Source organism: Hyperoodon ampullatus (assembly GCF_949752795.1).
Source record: "Hyperoodon ampullatus genome assembly, chromosome: 17".
NCBI lineage: Eukaryota > Metazoa > Chordata > Mammalia > Artiodactyla > Ziphiidae > Hyperoodon > Hyperoodon ampullatus.
In genome coordinates this window covers 20,801,977-20,822,408 of record NC_136930.1, presented here as the reverse complement: position 1 = coordinate 20,822,408, position 20,432 = coordinate 20,801,977, and positions in this window count along the sequence as shown.

The window sequence follows — 20,432 nt, the reverse complement described above, 5'->3', positions numbered from 1 at the left end:
GTGAGTTTTAACAGACTGTGTCTTTCAAGGAATTGGGCCATTTTAGCTAGGTTATGAAATTTGTGAGCATAGAATTGTTCATAGTATTCCATTATTTTTTATTTTTAATGTCCATGGTATCTGTATTGATGTCCCCTCTTTCATTTCTGATATTAGTAATTTGTATTCTCCATCTCTTTTTCTTAGTTAGCCTGCCTAGAGGCTGATCAACTTTATTCACCTTTTCAAATAAGCTTTTTTTAGTTGATTTTCTTTATTGATTTCCAGTTTTCAATTTCATTGATTTCTGCTCTAATTTTTATTATTTATTTTCTTCTGCTTACTTTGTATTTAATTTACTCTCCTTTTCTAGTTTCCTATGGTAGAAGTTAAGGTTGTTGATTTAGATCTTTCTTCTTTTCAAATATATGTATTCAATGCTATTAATTTTCCTCTAAGCACTGCTCTTGTATTCCCACAAATTTGGATAAGTTGTGCTTTAATTTTCATTTAGTTCAAAATATTTAAAAATTTTTCTTGATATTTCATTTTGATCCATGTGGTATTTAGAAGTTTGTTTTTAAATCTCCAGCTATCTTTCTGTTATTTATTTTTGATAGCAGACATTGTAAGATTTTTATTATTTTAATATTTTCAATGTTTGTTAAGAATGTGATTTATCTTATTGAATATTCCATGTTAGCTTTGAAAAAAATATGTATTCTGCTCTTGTTGGATGAAGTAGTTTATAGATATCGATTAGATCAAGTTGATTGATAGTGTTTCTTTTGGTTAATTTTAGTATGGCATATGTTTCTTCATCCATTTACTTTAGTTTATATGTGTCTTTATACTTAAAGTGAGTTTCTTGAAGACAACATAGAATTAGTTCATTTTTCGATCTACTCTGACAATCTCTGTCTTTTAATTGGCAAGTTAAAACATTGATGTTCAAAGTTATTAATGATATATTTGGATTAATATCTACTATATTTGTTACTCTTTTCTATTTGTTGCCCCTGTTCTTTGTTTTTTCTTTATCTCTTCCACATTTTCTGCCTTTTGTGATTTTAATTTAGCATGTTATACAATTCCATTGTCTCTCCTTTCTTAACATATCAGTTATACTCCTTTTTTAACTTTTTTTTAGCAGTTGCCCTAGCATTTGCAGTGTACATTTACAATAAATCCAAATTCACTTCAATAGCACTATACAAGTCATGGGTAATATGAGTACCTTATAATAACAAAATAAACCTAATTCATCCCTCCTGTCCTTTGTATCACTGCTATTGTTAATTTCACTTGTACATTAGCATACATAAGCATATATATGTGTGTGTATGAATATATATAAACACAGAAATAAGCATATGTAGTCAACAACAGTGTTTCTGTTATTATTTTCAGCAAACAATTATCTGTTAGATCAATTAAGAATAAGAAAAAAGTTTTTATTTTAACTTCACTTATTTCTTCTCTTATGCTCTTCCTTTCTTTATGCAGATCTGTGTTTCTGATACTCTAGCAGTATATAATGCACCTCCAGTTTCAAGAATCTCATGTCTTGTTCACTATTACATATCCAGGATATTTTAAGGAAGTTTTGAGAACATTGAAAAAATGGGGGGGAAAGGTAATAATAACAATGACAGCTCTCAGAATTATAAAAAATACCTTTCTTACCAGGACCCTGTTTACATGTATCAAAGATCAACAGGAAGAATATCAGTGGCATTTAATTATGATACTTATTGTGAATAGAGGGTTAAAATGGAAATAGGAATGTTTAATAGTGGAGACTGTAGCTGAAGGCTACTAGCCAAAATTTTTGTGCATGCTTAATGGCCCATTTCATGATGTTTAAATGCCACAGCTTTTCACATTTGCCCAAGTTCTGGCATGCAAGCCTAAGGAAACTGTTTTGTCTGTGAAAATCTCTCATTTGAACAAAGATGAATTAAAACAAATCCATAGTAGAAAATTTTGCAACCTGCTGAAATTAATTCAAGTAATTTGGAGAGATGTTTATTCATCACAGCAGTTCCAAAGGTGTATATTATAATCAAATGGCCTGTTCCTATGGTGAACAGGAGTGAAGAGAAAGAACTTTCTGAGAGTAAAGTGTTTCATCGCAAAGACTAGATTAACTCTTTATGAACAACGAGTCTTATGTACAAGTAACCTCTTCTATGGTGCTAAGTTGTTTCCTAGAGACTAAGTAAAGTTAATTTATCAGACTGCAGCTATAATAACAAAAACAATATAACTTCAATTTGCTTCAACTGATTTCTAGAACATGTTTTTTTTTGTACAATCACAGAGTCCAATTTAAAACACACAAAAATGCCTGCACACAGAGAAGAAAATGTAGTGCTTCCAGAAGCAAGTGAAGGAAATAGTTTGCTGGAATTAATATTTTTGTCCCATTGTTTACTTAGTACCTGCTTCTATGACAGACTTCTTTATTTTCATTTTAAGAGATAAATTATAGTATAGTTCAGTCTCTAGCCCAATCTATTTTGGATTTACTTAAAGAAAAAGTAGTTTTTTATATGTAAAACAGTTTAGTATTCTTTATTTAGAATTGAAATTTTAAGACATAATAACTAAAGTATATTCAGTTAAGTGAAGGAGAACACTGTTTACATAATTTAATTTGTTTTTCTTAAGTTCTTTTTGAGGTTTCTGAATTTTTATCTTGTTTTTATTATATTATTTTTGATATCTTTTAATTTAGCAGGATTTATTTACCAAAACCCAGGCCTTTCTTTGTCATGTTTCAATAATTATAAATCCACATCTTCTAGAAAGTGTTTCATAAGCTTCAAAAATGAGTAGCTTATGTAAAAAAAACCTATGGTCCTTGCAATTGGACTCATCTTTTTAATTCTATATGTGCTTACTACTCTCCTGAATATGAATATATATATATATAGGTATATACACCCACACACATATATCCACACGTGTACATACATGTAGGCCTATACATATATACAAATGTATATATTTTCATATATATGTATACATCTATAGAGATAGAGGTAGATGGATAGACAGTGATAGATAGAAAGGTAGATAGACATATACGAGACTCATTCATATTGTACTATTATACAATGTTAATAAAATTAAAAGTTAAAGTGGATGTTATCCCCCATTGCTTAGAGTGGTCAAATGCTATGTAGTCATAAAACAGATATAATCTGTATTCTTGAGACAGGAGTTTCACTTCACTAAATGATAAACTACTAAGGCAACCTTGTCATTGCAATCAGACACACCTTCTCGTGTTCTATATATCACCGATGACTCTTTTCTCCAGTCTAGTTCACTAGTTGCTTGAGTGGAAAAAAAAATTTTGAAATTGGAAAGAACTGGTACAATAGCAATGAAAATTAGCAAAAACTACCACCACTGAGAGTTTCATTTCAGATATAGATATAGATACAGTAATAGATATAAATATAGTTAGATATAGATGATATAGATATACATAAAATTTTTGAGTTCCTACTATGCACTGGACCTCCACTAAGCATTGTAATAAACTACACTTTGCAGAATTGAATCAGAAGGATGGGAAAGTTTTGTAATTTCCTTACACTATTCATTTGTTTCACTCTTTCTTTCTTTGTTGTCACTTCTCAAAATGGTTGTAAGCCTCAGTGTGACTTCTCACTGAGATTCTTGTTTCTCCTTTACATTTATCCTTGGTAAGGTTAGAGGAAGAAAGTTTAGGGGGAAAATAATTTTTTTCTTGAGTTTTTAAATTGTGCAATAGTATTTCCTTAATGCAGGGCTAAAAGTGTTCATGGGAGTAAAAGCTGGAGAAAAGTAACTAGGGATTTCAATAAAATGCAGTAAAGATGACAAAGAAGAAAGTGACGACAAGATGTAGCTCAGATTAACTGAAATGATGAAAAGTTGACTGCAGATAATCAAGTGTTGACTGTATAATCAAATGCTTGCAAAATAAAGGCATTGACAAAATAATCTTACCATTTCCATTTAGGTTTGAATAAAATATTTCTTTCTATGTTTTCTTAGTTAATGTCATATTGTTTTAGCCTAAAAAAGCTCCTAGAATTGTAAATTTGTCATTGTCCTGGATTAATTTAAGGGAAACTCTACGTGAGCATGAATGTGCTGAGCCTGAAAATAACAATATAGTGATAAAGCAGCTATATATAAATTTGTTATTAATACTACTTTTGAAATTATTTCCCTAGGGCACTAAACAATCAAATCACATTTTTAGAGAGGTGATATGACAGCAGTGCTTGAAGCAAATTAAATAAAAGAAATGAAAATTATTTTCTTAGCATTTTGGAAATTCACCTATATCTTTATCTGCTCCTTGTTAGTGCCAGTGTAATAATTTATAAATGGTCATGAGTTGTCCTCAGACTATAAGAAATAAAAGGGGGATGATAAACATGGTAAACATTAAATACTAAAACTTGACATGTTCTAAATGAATAGGACTTCCTTAGACCTGGGAAGATCCTGCCTTGATTATTTTGCTTTAGTAAAACCTTCTAGTGTGTTTTCTAGCATCACCTCTCCCTATGGGGACAAAGGTTTAGCCAGCTAATGGGACATGCTCACCCAGACATCAGAACCCTCTTCTAGACAGCCCGGATCCCTGAATTTATCTGTAGCTTCCAGTGGATAGCTAATTTGCCAAGGCCACAAAGACAAGTAGTGGTCTGGACTCTAAATCTGGGCTTAATCTTATAATTTGTGTTCTTATGTACTTTCTGTGCAGAATTAACAGTTTACGTGACCCTGTTATCTAGAAAAGTTATATCATAATTTTAAGAACCAAGAAAAATAAAATTATCATTCTAAATTTCTCAATTTTTCTGGTATATCAGTCCTTAAGTACTATCTTCTAGACATCTACCACTACCTTGGCTCAGAAGCTGATTAGATTTTGTCAAAGTTTAACCAGTTACTTTTAGTATTATTCAATTCTGTCCAGCTTGATTTGATAATCTGCAGACCAGTTCTATTTTCCTAAATGCAATAACTTAACTTTGTTTAGGCAGGTATCAGGCATCATGCATTGTGCCCATAGCTCCACATTGTCTAATATGGGTTAAACTACACTAGATTCATTTGCATTGTGTTTGAATACATGTCATTATTTTGGGAGGGGTCTTTTTATTTTCCACTTTCTGTGTTCCTATATTTAAGATGTATCTCTTGCAAGAAGTATTTAATTTTATTTTTTATCTATTCTGCTGGTGTTTTAAATAGAACATTTAATTTATTTATAGTTAATATAGATAATGACATGTATGGGTCTATACAAATATGTCAGCTTATCATTTGTTTTTCTATTTGTCTCATCTTTTATATTTTTTTCAGATATTTGTATTAGCCTATTTCCCACTTCTATTAACTTATAAATCATATTTTTTACCATTATTTTATACTCCTCTGGAGATTACAAAAATGTAACTTTACCATATTACAGCCTATTATTCATAAGCAATGCTAGTATTTGGACCCTTTTAATTGCTTGTTTTCTCTCTTCTACCTTTTAGTTATTATGTCATTAATTTTAATTCTACAATTTATACCCGAGACATTATAATAATAATTATTATTATTATTATATAATGTAGTCAGTGTTTATTTAGATCAATTCATGTAATTACCATCTCCATTGCTCTTCATTCCTTTCAACAATTTCATGTTTCTAAGATCATTTTCCTTCTGCCTGAAGCACACACCTTATTTTTCCTTTTAATGTAGTTTGCCCTTCTGGTTTGCTATTATGGATTTTTCTTTCATTTCTTCCTCAATTTTGAGAGAAACTCTTGCTGAGCATATAATTCTGGGTTGTCTTTTTTTTTTTTTTAAAGCACTTAAAAGGCAATATAATGCTGTTTACTATTTTTATATTATTACTCTTAAGAAGGGAGATACTTATTGCTGCTGCTTTCAAAGTTATTTAATTTTATCACTCTATCTGCTTTTTAAATGTATTTTTGGTTTTCTTTTTTAGGTTCACATGGATTTTTTTAATATGTGGTTTTATATTTTTCATTATTTTTCAAATTCTCAGCCAGTATTTATTCAAATAGAGTTTTGCCTTAGTTTGTCTCTCCTTCTATTCTAAGCCTCCAATTACACACATTGCTTCTTATGCTTTTTTATGTATTTTCTTTTCTTTGTGCTCTCTGAGCATTGGCCCAGGTACTTTCACTCCATCTATCTTTCAGTTCACTAATTTTCTCTTCTGCTATGTCCAATCTTCTACCAAATGTCTCATAATTTATTTTTCAAATAAATAGTTTTTGGTGACATTTTTCATCAATTTTTGAACATATTTATCGCAGCTATTTTAAATTCTATGACTGACTGCCATCTCTAAACCTGTTTCTATTGTCTGGCATTTTCGTTACTGTTGTTTATTTGTGTTTGTGTTGTGTATGTATGTGCTATGTGTGTGTATGCATGTTTATTGGTTTATCTATTAATTTCTGATTGAATGTCATGCTTTCTGTATAATACATGATGGAGGTATATGATGATGTGGTCTTTCTCTAGAGAGGATTTATTCTTTTCTCTGATAGGCTAATAGAGTTAAAGGAAATTTCCTTCTTTCATTGGGTAATCATCTGATTAAAAGTCAGATCAGACATTTTATAATGTTCCACTCATGTCTGGTTCACTCTGGCTCTGAGAACACAGCTCTCCGGGGATCCCAAATGAGAGCTGTGGTGTTTACTGAGGACTTTCTCTTTTAGCAGGTTCTGAACTATTTTTTTTTTTTTTTTTTTTTTGTCTTTGGGAACATGAGATTGTATAAACTTCCACTCTGCATTTCAGAAGATTTTTACTTAGATTTTGAGGCTCTTTTTCCGTGCAATTTAAGAATTTTTCTAATACTGAGAAACAAAATTATTAAATATCAAGTTCACTGCTTTAAACTTCACTTTTCAATTAACACTTGATTCCCCAATTCTTAGCACTTTGATAGCCTTGACTTTGTTTTATGCTTCTATAGTACCTATACAATTGCCAAAATTTCTGCTTCTGTTAAAAGCTTCTCTTCTGTTTCACTTCTTGGCATTCAGCATGATGCCAATAATTAGCAACTCTTCCAGGAGAAAATTCACTTCTGAAATATAAGTTCTCCTCTGTCTACATTTCCTACTTTCCAATGTCTTAGTCCCTCATGTCCTGATTTACTTGGCATCTCACCAATATCTTCAAACATATAATTGTTTAACTGTACCTGTATTTCCTAAGTATTCTTGACTGAAGCATTGGTCTGTTAAAGACAAATCATAGCCCAAATCAAAAGTTTTCCCAAAAAAATAGTTTCTGAAAGATAATTATTAAATTCTATTGTGGTGGTAAAAATTTACAGAAAAACAGACTGAAAAAAGACCTCTTGTTTATATGAGCAGTTTGTCTAGTTTTATAATGCTTATCTCTTTCTCAACCCCCAACTTACAAGATTCTAACATCAAACAAACATACAACCATTTTTCTGCTTTCTTTAACTATATTCATCCCTAGTCCATGGAATTAATACTTAAATCATTATTAAAATAAAAAATCTTGGAGAATTGTTCTTTAGAGAATAAAGGGTTCTAATACACTTCTGGCCTACATTTTAAAGCCTTTCTTATACTTCCTCTGAAGTATTTTTATTGGCTATTATTATAAGTAAAATATTTTAGACACAGTATTTTAATTGCTTCACATGTCCCTTCTATACATTGGCATTGGCATTATGCACAGAAAACATTTTGCTTTTTAAATTCCACTTTCATTTTATTCAGGTTTTATTTGACAAAGTGGAACACAAAGATACCACAAAGGGGACATGATCACATACATGAGTAATCGTAAGACAGAGATATGTATTAAAATTGGGTTCCAAGGATCATTCTGTTGACTTCAGAATTATTACATTTTAATAACACTCTAAAACATTATAAAGAATCTAGTCTATCAATATTTTTTCACAAGAATGTATCTATTTAAGTAGGTATTGAGAGTTTTTATTAGCATTCAGAGCTCAAAATAAGAGATTATTAGTTTGAAAGTCTCCAATCTTGAAATTCTTATAGTCAATGATTACCTAGGCAAGCTTAATTTTCATAGATTATGGTCCTAATAAACTATCTGATGAAGTGTTCATTGAAGGGTTTTAATACAATATTTTTTTAATACTATGATCTATCTATATCAAACCCCATCCTTTGATCCTTAACATTCTATAAAAATTCTTTATTCTAATTATTTTTTTCCTATATATGGAAAACAAATTAATTCAAGTAAAATTAACAGACATATCCTATAAGGAACAAGGAACTCATTTCCATGGCAAGTGTACCCACAGAACTGGTCTGTGTATCAGGCGAAAATGTTTATGTCATTTACTTTATGGATATACTTATTTTTTCTTAAATGTAGAACTAGTTCTCTGCTATAATAATAAACTCCTCAAAGAACTATGGTTTCTAAATACCCATAAATAAAAAATAAGAAAATAGCTCAATTCTTTGATGATGACATGTGATGACATGTTATTGTGACAAGAAACAACATATGGGGCTTAATATTTCCCACAGAGACTACACTCAGAAAACACAATGTGATGTAATGTAGGATAAACACACCCTTTATGTGCCACCAGACATAGGTAATTTGTAAGTCCAAGTTTTGAATAGTTTTTAAAGATGAACAAAAATATTTCTCTTTCCAGGTGGAGCATCATTCTATATCTACCATGTTGTTTTTGTGCACATGTTGATTGCTATTTAGAAGCAAGTGAGAAATAACATTAAAGTAGATTGAACACGTTTTGAAGACATTATTTTCCACTGAACATATGTTTAGCTTGCGTGAATTCCAATTTCTTTATTCAGAAGTTGGATTAAATGTGTAAAGCTATGTCTCAAATACCACCCTAACTGTCTGCATTTTATTAATATGTGATTTAGTAAATGTTGACTGAGCTAGGGCTCAGACTGGGAGATTCTTAGTGAAATAATAAGGACACCAAATGTGGTTTATGTAACAGAACTAAACTAAACACAGTTAGTTTTCCAGAGGTTAACTTACAGGATTTTGAGGAAAGTCACATAACAGTATAAGGCCTACTTCCTGGTTTTATTATAGATTGAAATTGCCTAAGATAAATTCAGTATTCAAAGAATTTCCTGCAACATGAACATGACTGGAAAAATAATTTTCAAAGTTAAATCTGCTGAACTGCTGAACTCTGTTAATATTTTTTGCAGTGTTCAATTTAATTTTAATAAATTGCATAGCTCTGGCAGCAGAGTGAAGTCTAAAGATTGAAAGCCTGAATAGGTCAAAGGAAAAGTTGTCTTGCCAATGCAAGCCTGTTAAAACACTAACTAGAAAATTGGGCAGGAAAAACAGTTTAAAAAATATTGTGAGTATCTTTGATCATCAGCTGGTTGAAAAGAAGTAATATGACAAACAGGAAATTACAAAGAATAACTATTTTGACTGTAGTGGAAATAGCGACTTAGGTAGCCACATTTCAAACTAAATGCAGAATATTTTCCTGGAATTTAAAGAAAAAGTACCCAGATGTCTAAACATTCTACTCAATGCAGCTTTTATTTGGAGTTTGGCAAGCCTTCAGAAAACTAGTAGTCAAGTTTAGTTGTAATACTTTATCCAGCCTATTTACATAATTTCATAAATACTTTATGCTTCTGCACTACATTTTTAAAGTAGTGGCCATATTTAATTTTAGGTTTTCTGCAATGTTATATTTGTTTGCATGAATTATTTTATTGCTTCCCACCAAAATACTTTGTGGATAAACTCAAACCTGTGAACAACTCCTGCAAATAGTGGTGAAGACAAACTTACATAATAATATCATTAAATCCTCTAGTAAATGTCTCCATATAATTATACCATACTGCCCCCAAATAGGAAAAATTCCACCCCAAAAAAAGAAATGGAAATAATCCCTTATTTGTAGATTTTACACAAATGTGTTTATTTTTAGGATTTAAAAATACTATATAAACAAAATTTACTTTACAGTTGTATTTTAGCATATTGGACAATTGGGTTTAGTGTAATTACATGATAAAACTTCTCTTATAAAATTTTATTATGGGTGATAGCTTCAAGATGGTGGAAGAATAAGATGTGGAGATCACCTTCCTCCCCACAAATACATCAGAAATACATCTACATGTGGAACAACTCCTATAGAACACCTGGCAGAAGAACTCAGACTTCCCAAAAGGCAAGAAAATCCCCACGTACCTGGGTAGGGCAAAAGAAAAAGAAAAAGAAGAAGCAGAGACCAAAGAATAGGGACAGGACCTGCACCTCGGGGAAGGAGCTGTAAAGGAGGAAAACTTTCCACACACTAAGAAGCCCCTTCACTTGTGGAGACGGGGGCGGCGGGAGGAAGCTTTGGAGCCACGGAGGAGAGCACAGCCACAGGGGTGTAGAAGGCAAAGTGGAGAGATTCCCACACAGAGGATCAGTGCTGACCAACATTCACCAGCCTGAGAGGCTTGTCTGCTCACCTGCTGGGCAGGTGGGGGCTGGGAGCTGAGGCTACGGCTTCGGAGGTCAGATCCCATGAAGAGGACTGGGATTGGCTGCATGAACACAGCCTGAAGGAGGCTAGTGCACCACAGCTAGCCAGGAGGGTGTCCAGGTAAAAGTCTGGACCTGTCTAAGAGGCAAGAGACCATTGTTTCATGGTGCACAAGGAGGGCGATTCAGAGCACTGCCTAAACGAGCTCCAGAGAGAGGTGCGAGCCATGGCTATCAGCTCGGATGCCAGAGATGGGCATGAGATGCTAAAGGTGCTGCTGCCACCACCAAGAATCCTGTGTGCAAGCGCAAGTCACTCTCCACACCTCCCCTCCCAGGAGCCCATTCAGCCCGCTACTGCCAGGGTCCCGTGATCCAGGGAAAACTTCCCCAGGAGAACACACGGTGCCCCTCAGGCTGGTGCAAAGTCATGCTGGCCTCTGCTGCCACAGGCTCATCCGGCATTCTTTACCTCTCCCTCCCCCCGGCCTGAGTGAGCCAGAACCCCCTAATCAGCTGTTACTTTAACTCCCTCTTGTCTGAGTGAAGAAGAGACCCCCTCAGGTGACCTACACACAGAGGTGGGGCCAAATCCGAAGCTCAATCCCAGGAGCTGTGTGAACAAAGAAGAGAAAGGGAAATTTCTCCCAGCAACCTCAAGAACAGCGGATTAAATCTGCACAATCAACTTGATGTATCCTGCATCTGTGGAATACCTGAATAGACAATGAAACATCCCAAAATTGAGGCGGTGGACTTTGGGAGCAATGATATATATAATTTTTTCATTTTTCCCTTTTTCTGAGCGTGTATGTGTATGCTTCGTTGTGTGATTTTGTCTGTATAGCTTTGCTTTTACCATTTGTCCTAGGGTTCTGTCTGTCCATTTTTATTTATATTTTTAATTAATTCAGTTTTTTAGTATAGTTTTAGGGCTTGTTATCATTGGTGGATTTGTTTTTTTTTTTTTTCTTTTTTTTTTTTTTTTTTTTTGCTTTGGTTGCTCTCTTCTTACTTTTTTTAACTTTTTTATTACTTTTTAATTTTTTTACTTTTAATAATTATTTTTATTTTAATATCTTTACTTATTTACTTTTCTTTTGCTTGCACTATTTTTTTCTCCCTTTTCTTCTGAGTTGTGTGCCTGACAGTGTCCTGGTGCTCTGGCCAGGTGTCAGGACTGTGCCTCTGAGGTGGGAGGGCCGAGTTCAGGACAGTGGTCCACCAGAGACCTCCATGCTCCAAGTAATATCAAATGGCAAAAGCTCTCCCAGCGATCTCCATATCAATGCTAAAACCCAGCTCCACTCAATGACGAGCAAGCTACAGTACTGGACACCCTATCCCAAACAACTAGCAAGAAAGAAATATAACCACACCCATTAGCAAAGAGGCTGCCTAAAGTCATAATAAGGTCACAGGCACCCCAAAACACACCACTGGATGTGGTCCAGCCTATCAGAAAGTCAAGATCCAACCTCATCCACCAGAACACAGGCACTAGTTCCCTTCACCAGCCTACACAAAAAACTGAACCAACCTTAGCCACTGGGGGCAGATACCAAAAACAACGGGAACAACAAACCTGCAGCCTGTGAAAAGGAAACCCCAAACACAGTATGTCAAGAAAAATGAGAAGACAGAGAAACACACAGCAGATGAAGAAGCAGGTAAAAACCCATCAGAACAAACAAATAAAGTGGAAATGTGCAGTCTACATGAAAAGAACTCAGAGTAATGATAATAAAGATGATCCAAAATGTTGGAAATAGAATGGAGAAAATACAAGAAACATTTAAGAAGGACCTAGAAGAACTGTGAGCAAAAAAACAATGATAAATAACACAATAAATGAAATTAAAAATTATCCAGAAGGAATCAATAACAGAATAACTGAGGCAGAAAAATGGATAAGTGATCTGGAAGATAAAATAGTTGAAATAACTACTGCAGAGCAGAATAAAGAAAGAAGAATGAAAAGAATAGAGGACAGGCTCAGAGACTTCTAAGAAAACATTAAATGCTCTAACATTCAAATTATAGGGGCCCCAGAAGAAGAAGAGAAAATGAAAGGGACTGAGAAAATATTTGAAGGTATTATAGTTGAACACTTCCCTAATATGAGAATGGAAATAGTTAATCAAGTCCAGGAAGTGCAGAGAGTCCCATGCAGGATAAATCCAAGGAGAAACAAACCAAGACACATATTAATCAAATGATCAAACATTAAATACAAAGAAAAAAATATTAAAAGCAGCAAAAGAAAGAGAACAAATAACATACAAGGGAATTCCCATAAGGTTAACAGCTGACCTTTCAGCAGAAACTCTGCAAGACAGAAGGGAGTGGCTGGACATATTTAAAGGGATGAAGGGGAAAAAAAACTACAACTAAGATTACTTACCCAGCAAGGATCTCATTCAGATTCAACAGAGAAATTAAAACCTTTACAGCCAAGAAAAAGCTAAGAGAATGCAACACCACCAAGCAGCTTTACAACAAATCCTAAAGGAATTTCTCTAGGCAGCATACGCAAGAGAAGGAAAACACCAACAATAACAAACCCAAAACAATTAAGAAAATGGTGATAGAAATATACATATCAATGAATACCCTAAATTTAAATGGTTTAAATGCTCCAAACAAAGGATATAGAGTAGCTGAATGGATACAAAAATAAGACCTGTATATATGCTGTCTAAAAGAGACCCACTTCTGACCTAGGGACACATACAGATTGAAAGTGAGGGGATGGAAAATATATTCCATGCAAATGGAAATCAAAAGAAAGTTGGAGTAGCAAATCTCATATTGGAGAAAATAGTCTTTAAAGTAAAGACTATTACAAGAGACAAAGAAAGACACTACATAATGATCAAGGGATCAATCCAAGAAGAAGATATAACAATTGTAAGTATTTATGCACCCAACATAGGAGCACCTCAATACATAAGGTAAATGCTCACAGCCATAAAAGGGGAAATCAATAGTAACACAGTCCAAGTAAGGGACTTTAACACCCCACATTCACCAACAGACAGATCATCTAAAATGAAAATAGATAAGGAAAAACAGGCTTTAAATGATACATTAAACTAGATGGACTTAATTTTTATTTATAGGACATTCCATCCAAAAAGAGTACACTTTGTTCTCAAGTGCTCATGGAACATTCTCCAGAATACATCATATCTTGGGTCACAAGTAAAGCCTTCATAAATTTAAGAATATTGTAATCGTGTCAAGTATCTTTTCCGATGACAATGCTCTAAGACTAGATATCAATTACAGGAAAAAATATGTAAAAAATACAAACACATGGAGGCTAAACAATACACTACTTAATAATCAAGAGATAACTGAAGAAATCATAAAGGAAATAAAAAAATACCTATAACAATTGACAATGAAAATATGACACCCTAAGACCTATGGGATGAAGCAAAAGCAGTTCTAAGAGGGAAGTTTATAGCAATACCATCCTACCTCAAGAAACAAGAAACATCTCAAATAAGCAACCTAACATTACACCTAAAGCAATTAGAGAAAGAGAACAAGAAAAAAAAAACTAATTTAGCAGAAGGAAAGAAATCATAAAGATGGGATCAGAAATAAAAGAAAAAGAAATGAAGGAAACAATAGCAAAGATCAATAAAACTAAAAGCTGGTTCTTTGAGAAAATAAACAAAATTGATAATCCATTAGCCAAACTCATCAAGAAAAAAAGGGAGAAGATTCAAATCAATAGAATTAGAAATGAAAAAAAGGGAAGTAACAACTGACACTGCAGAAATACAAAGGATCATAACAGATTACTATAAGCAACTATATGCCAATAAAATGGACAACCTGGAAGAAATTAACAAATTCTTAGAAAAGCACAACCTTCCGAGACTGAACCAGGAAGAAATAGAAAATATAAACAGATAAGTCACAAGCACTGAAACGGAGACTGTGACTAAAAATCTTCCAACAAACAAAAGCCCAAGACCAGATGGTCTCCCAGGCAAATTATATCAACCATTTAGAGAAGAGATAACACCTATATTTCTCAAACTCTTCCAAAATATAGCAGAGGGAGGAACACTCCCAAACACATACTGCGAGACCACCAATACCCTGATATCAAAACCAGACAAAGATGTCACAGGGAAAGAAAACTACAGACCAATATCACTGATGAACATAGATGGAAAAGTCCTCTACAAAATACAAGCAAACAGAATCCAATGGCACATTAAAAGAATCATACACTATGATCAAGTGGGGTTTATTCTAGGAATGCAAGAATTCTTCAGTATACACAAATTAATCAATGTGATACACCATATTAATAAATGTAAGGAGAAAAAACATATGATCATCTCAATAGATACAAAAAAGCTTCTGAGAAAATTCAACCACCATTGATGATAAAAACCCTACAGAAAGTAGGCATAGAGGTAACTTACCTCAACATAATAAAGTCCATATATGAAAAACCCACAGCCAACATCATTCTCAATGGTGAAAAAGTGAAACCATTTCCACTAAGATCAGGAAAAAGAGAAGGTTGCCCACTCTCACCACTATTATTCAGCATAGTTTTGGAAGTTTTAGCCACAACAATCAGAGAAGAAAAAGAAATAAAAGGAATCTAAATTGGAAAAGAAGAAGTAAAGCTGTCACTGCTTTGCAGATGACATGATATTATAGATAGAGAATCCTAAAGATGCTATGAGAAAACTACTAGAGCTAATCAATGAATTTGGTAAAGTAGCAGGAAAGAAAATTAATGCACAGTAATCTCTTGCATTCCTATACACTAATGGTGAAAAATCTGAAAGAGAAATTAAGGAAACACTCCCATTTACTACTGCAACAAAAAGAATAAAATACCTACCTAAGGAGACCAAAGACCTGTATGTGGAAAACTATAAGATGCTGATGAAAGGAATTAAAGATGATACAAACAGATGGAGAGATATATCATGTTCTTGGATTGGAAGAATCAACACTGTGAAAATGAATATACTACCCAATGCAATCTAGAGATTCAATGAAATCCCTATCAAACTACCAATGGCATTTTTCACAGAGCTAGAACAAAAAATTTCACAATTTGTATGGAAACACAGAAGACCCTGAATAGCCAAAGCAATCTTGAGAAAGAAAAACGGAGCTGGAGGAATCAGGCATCTGGACTTCAGACTATATTACAAAGCTGCAGTAATCAAGAAAGTATGGTACTGGCACAAAAACAGAAATATAGATCAGTGGAACAAGACAGAAAGCCCAAAGATAAGCCCACGCACATATGGTCACCTTATCTTTGATAAAAGAGGCAAGAATATACAATGGAGAAAAGACAGACTCTTCAATAAGTGGTGTTGGGAAAACTGGACAGCTACATGTAAAAGAATGAAATTAGAACACTCCCTAACACCATGCTCAAAATGGATTAAAGACCTAAATGTAAGGCCAGACACTCTTAAACTCTTAGAGTAAACCATAGGCAGAACACTTTATGACATAAATCACAGCAAGATCCTTTTTGACCCACCTCCTAGAGAAATGGAAATAAAAACAAAAATAAACAAATGGGACCTAATGAAACTTAAAAGCTCTTGCAGAGCAAAGGAAACCATAAACAAGATAAAATGACAACCCTCAGAATGGAAGAATCTATTTGCAAATGAAGCAACTGACAAAGGATTAATCTCCAAAATTTACAGGCAGCTCATGCAGCTCAATATCAAAAAACAAACAAACAAACAAGCAACCCAATCCAAAAATTTGCAGAAGACCTAAATGGACATTTCTTCAAAGATGATACACAGATTGCCAACAAACACATGAAAGAATGCTCAACATCACTATTCATTAGAGAAATGCAAATCAAAACTACAGTGAGGTATCACCTCACACCTCTTCAAAAAGAGTCATGTACCACAATGTTCATTGCACCTCTTTTTACAATAGCCAGGATATGGGAGCAACCTAAGTTTCCATCAACAGATGAATGGATAAAGAAGATGTGGCACATATATATAATGGAATATTACTTGGCCAAAGAAAGAAACAAAATTGAGTTATTTGTAGTGAGGTGGATGGACATAGAGTCTGTCATACAGAGTGAAGGAAGTCAGAAAGAGAAAAACACATGCCATATGCTAACACATATGTATGGAATCTAAAATAAATAAATAAATAAATAAATAATGGTTATGAAGAACCTAAGGGCAGGACAGGAATAAATATGCAGATGTAGAGAATGGACTCGAGGACACGCGAGGGGGAAGTGTAAGCTGGGATGAAGTTAGAGAGTGACATGGACTTATATATACTACCAAATGTAAAATAGATAGCTAGTGGGAAGCAGCCACATAGCACAGGGAGATTAGCTTGGTGATCTGTTACCACTTATAGGGGTGGGATTGGGCGGGTGGGAGCAAGACTCAAGAGGGAGGAGATATGGGGATATATGTATATGTATAACTGATTCACTTTTTATAAAGCAGAAACTAATACACCATTGTAAAGCAATTATACTCCAATAAAGATGTTACAAAATAAATGTCTAGAGGAACACTGAGAAAATTTTATATTAATGTTGTGTATGTATGTGAGAGAATATATGTAAATAAAATATTCAAGAAAATTTTTATTATGAAAATATAAAAATACAATTACCAGCAGCTGCTCAATAAATGATTCTAAGAACAGTAACAAAAATAGAAAATACGTCATTTATTTGTATTATCAGATTAAAATTTAATAACTAGTTACCCTTTGTGTTAGATACCAAAATTATGCCAATTTTTTAATATGAAAAAGCTTAGCCATGTGGAGTTTTAGTGCTGTGCCTAAGGTCAAGAGCTAGTATAATTTAAAATCAGTATTCAAATCCATTTATTCTGACTTAGAGAGTTCACATTTAACAGTCTACTAAGAAAAAGAAAAAAAAAAGAAAGAAAGAAGAATAAACAACAAAACAGAAAGATCAGCAAACAACTAAGCCAAATTAGTAAGAAACATGGACACAATTGCAGGAACCAGATTCATATATTCATAGACACATGCAAGAAACATTTCTTAGGTAACACTAGAAAAGGAGAGAAAAGAAGAGGAATAAACAGTTCCTGATCTTGGGGATTTGAGTCTAGGTTGCAAATACACCTGTCAACGTTCTTAGTTGTAACCAACAGAAACTAGTGGCTTATTAAATAAGACAAGAACTGTGTTGAAAGAATATTGTGTAATTCATAGATGCCTTGGGAATACTAGAGTACTGGGGTAGAAAATGATTAGGAACAAAGAAAGATATGCAGATAGAATCATACCATGGAGCTATTCCACTGACAACTCTCTGCTATCCCTTCCAGATCCTTAAAGCTTCAGCATACGTCATCAATTGAACGGACACTGGATGCTGGATTTGTGCTCTGGTACTATTAAAATTGAGTGTTGATAGTGTCCTTCCCAGAGAAGGAGGTCCACTGCATCTGTTTCTTTGCATCACTGTTCTGATTCTGATGCCTTGGATGGCTGGTCCTTCTTATCACGCCCATATTGAAATATTTGCAAGGAAGCCTAAAAACTGAATATATAGTATATCAATAAAGGGTTTAACCAGAGGAGCAGAACCAGTTGGAGATATATGTGTGCATGTATATACATACCTATGTTTGTGTGTGTGTCTGTGTGTCTCTGTCTGTGTGTATGTGTATATTACAGAGTTGCAAGTTAAAGAAGCCCAATTCCACAAGTAAACAGTCTGGATGGGAAAATCCAGGTAATCCAAGGGACAGAAATTACAGTCCCTCCTGTTTTTTTGAGTCCCTAATTTTCAGGAAGGACCTATTCCATCTTAAAAGGCTCACACCTGATTTATTCATGTCCAACCATAATCTCCCTTTTGGTCAGTTCAAAGTCAACTAATTTGGAACTGTAATTACATTGGCAAAATTCCCTTACAGCAACATGTAGATTAATTTTGGATGGGATAACATTGAGAGGTACATGTATGCTGTCAGTGGCTACTTTCTCCCTACATTCTTCAATTTTCACTAAAGAAACTCTCTTATATTCTATCCTAACTGGAAACCTACCAGAAAGGGAATTCTCAGAAATGCGATTCAGCCCACACATTTATACACATCACTAAGCCAACAGAAGCCACCTTTTGTCAATCTGGTATATGTACACATATCTTTAAACCATACTGCATCTTCAAATAAAGACAATAACAAAGTAATACTTTCACTTAACATAACACAACTGTCCCACATACACCAAAAACACACTAAACTTATCTGCAGAAGAGATGAGAAGTCCTTGAACATAAATATTCACTCTCTCTTTTCCTAGCTGATCCACACTCTCCCTTTCTTTGATATTCTATAACTTCCATACTGAAAAATAAATATATTATTTTATTAACACACCTTATGATAGAGGATAAGGGGAAGAGATGAGAAAGATAAAAATAGTTGGCTAATATATCAATATATGCAGAGCAAATCCAAATAAAAAACATAGAATTACAATTCTTACAAAAGTCCTTGTTTCTGCAACTGGTCATGTGAGTAGAGCTGGTATATATAACTACTTTTTCTATCTTTTCTATATTCCCTTTGGTCTTAGTAAATACTCCAGTTGATTATGTTTCTTTGCCCAGTGGATTAATCCACATCTTAATTTTTGAAAAGTATGGGCCACACTCTTGCAAATTGGACTTTAGTTTTTCCACTTTAGTCACAAGACAGAATATCACCTGTGTTCCAGATGAACTCCTCTTTACTCCCCTTGTATAATAGCAACCAAATTTCCCCTTCATAGTCAGGATCAATCAACCCAGGCAGTACAGTAACTCCTTTCTTTACCTGTTTATTCAGAGACATAAGAAGACCAAAGTGTCCAGGTAGCAGTCTAAATTTCCAGTTTAATAGAATCAATGTGTCTCCTGGTGGAAGTTGCTCCTATTGAAACCAAGACCTCTAAGCCATCAGAGCCTAAAGTCTTGGGCACAGGAAGAAATGTTTTGCAGTAGATAATAAGAAGGAATAGTTAGAGAAGCCATGCCTACTTACCCTCCTTTTTTCTTGACTATGGAAGAAATAACACCATACGTGAGACACATTTAGAACATATACCACATCCTGAAGGACATCGGTTTAGCACTATATGGTATTGGCATGTATCTGGTACTGTAATTGAGACTTCAAAAGGCTATTACACCTTTCTATCAATCCAGCTGCTATAGAATTTTGGAGACCATGGTACGATCAGTAAATTCCTTGAGCACGTGCCGATTGCCACACTTCATTTGCTGTGAAATGGATTCCTTGGTCATAAGCAATACTTCATAGAGTACCATAGTGGTGAATATGGCTTTCTCTTAGTCCATGGATGGTGGTTTTGGCAGAATCATAGCAGGCAGGAAATACAGCTCCATACCCAGAGTACATGTCTATTTCAGTAAGAAAACATTGTTACCCCTTCCATGATGGAAGTGGTCCAATGTAATCAGCCTGATACCAAGTGGCTGGTGGATCATCCTGGGGAACAGTAGTCAGTGTTTGCCTCTGATGCCGGCAGATTGGGCACCCAGGTGTGACTATATCTAGGTCAGCCATGGTGAGTGAAAGACCATATTGCTGAGCTTATGCCTAATCTCTATGGTCACTTTTTTAATGTACCCATTGGGCAATGACAGGAAAGGCTTGAGATGCAATCTGACTGGCATCCACAGACTGAGTTATCCTTTTGAGGGATTATTTACATTTTTTACTTTTTAGGGCAACTTTTAGGGAGCATTCACATGGGACACAGATATCCTGACATTCTATACTCATTCAGAGCGGTCTATCCCAGATCTCCTTGCCATCAGTTTTCCA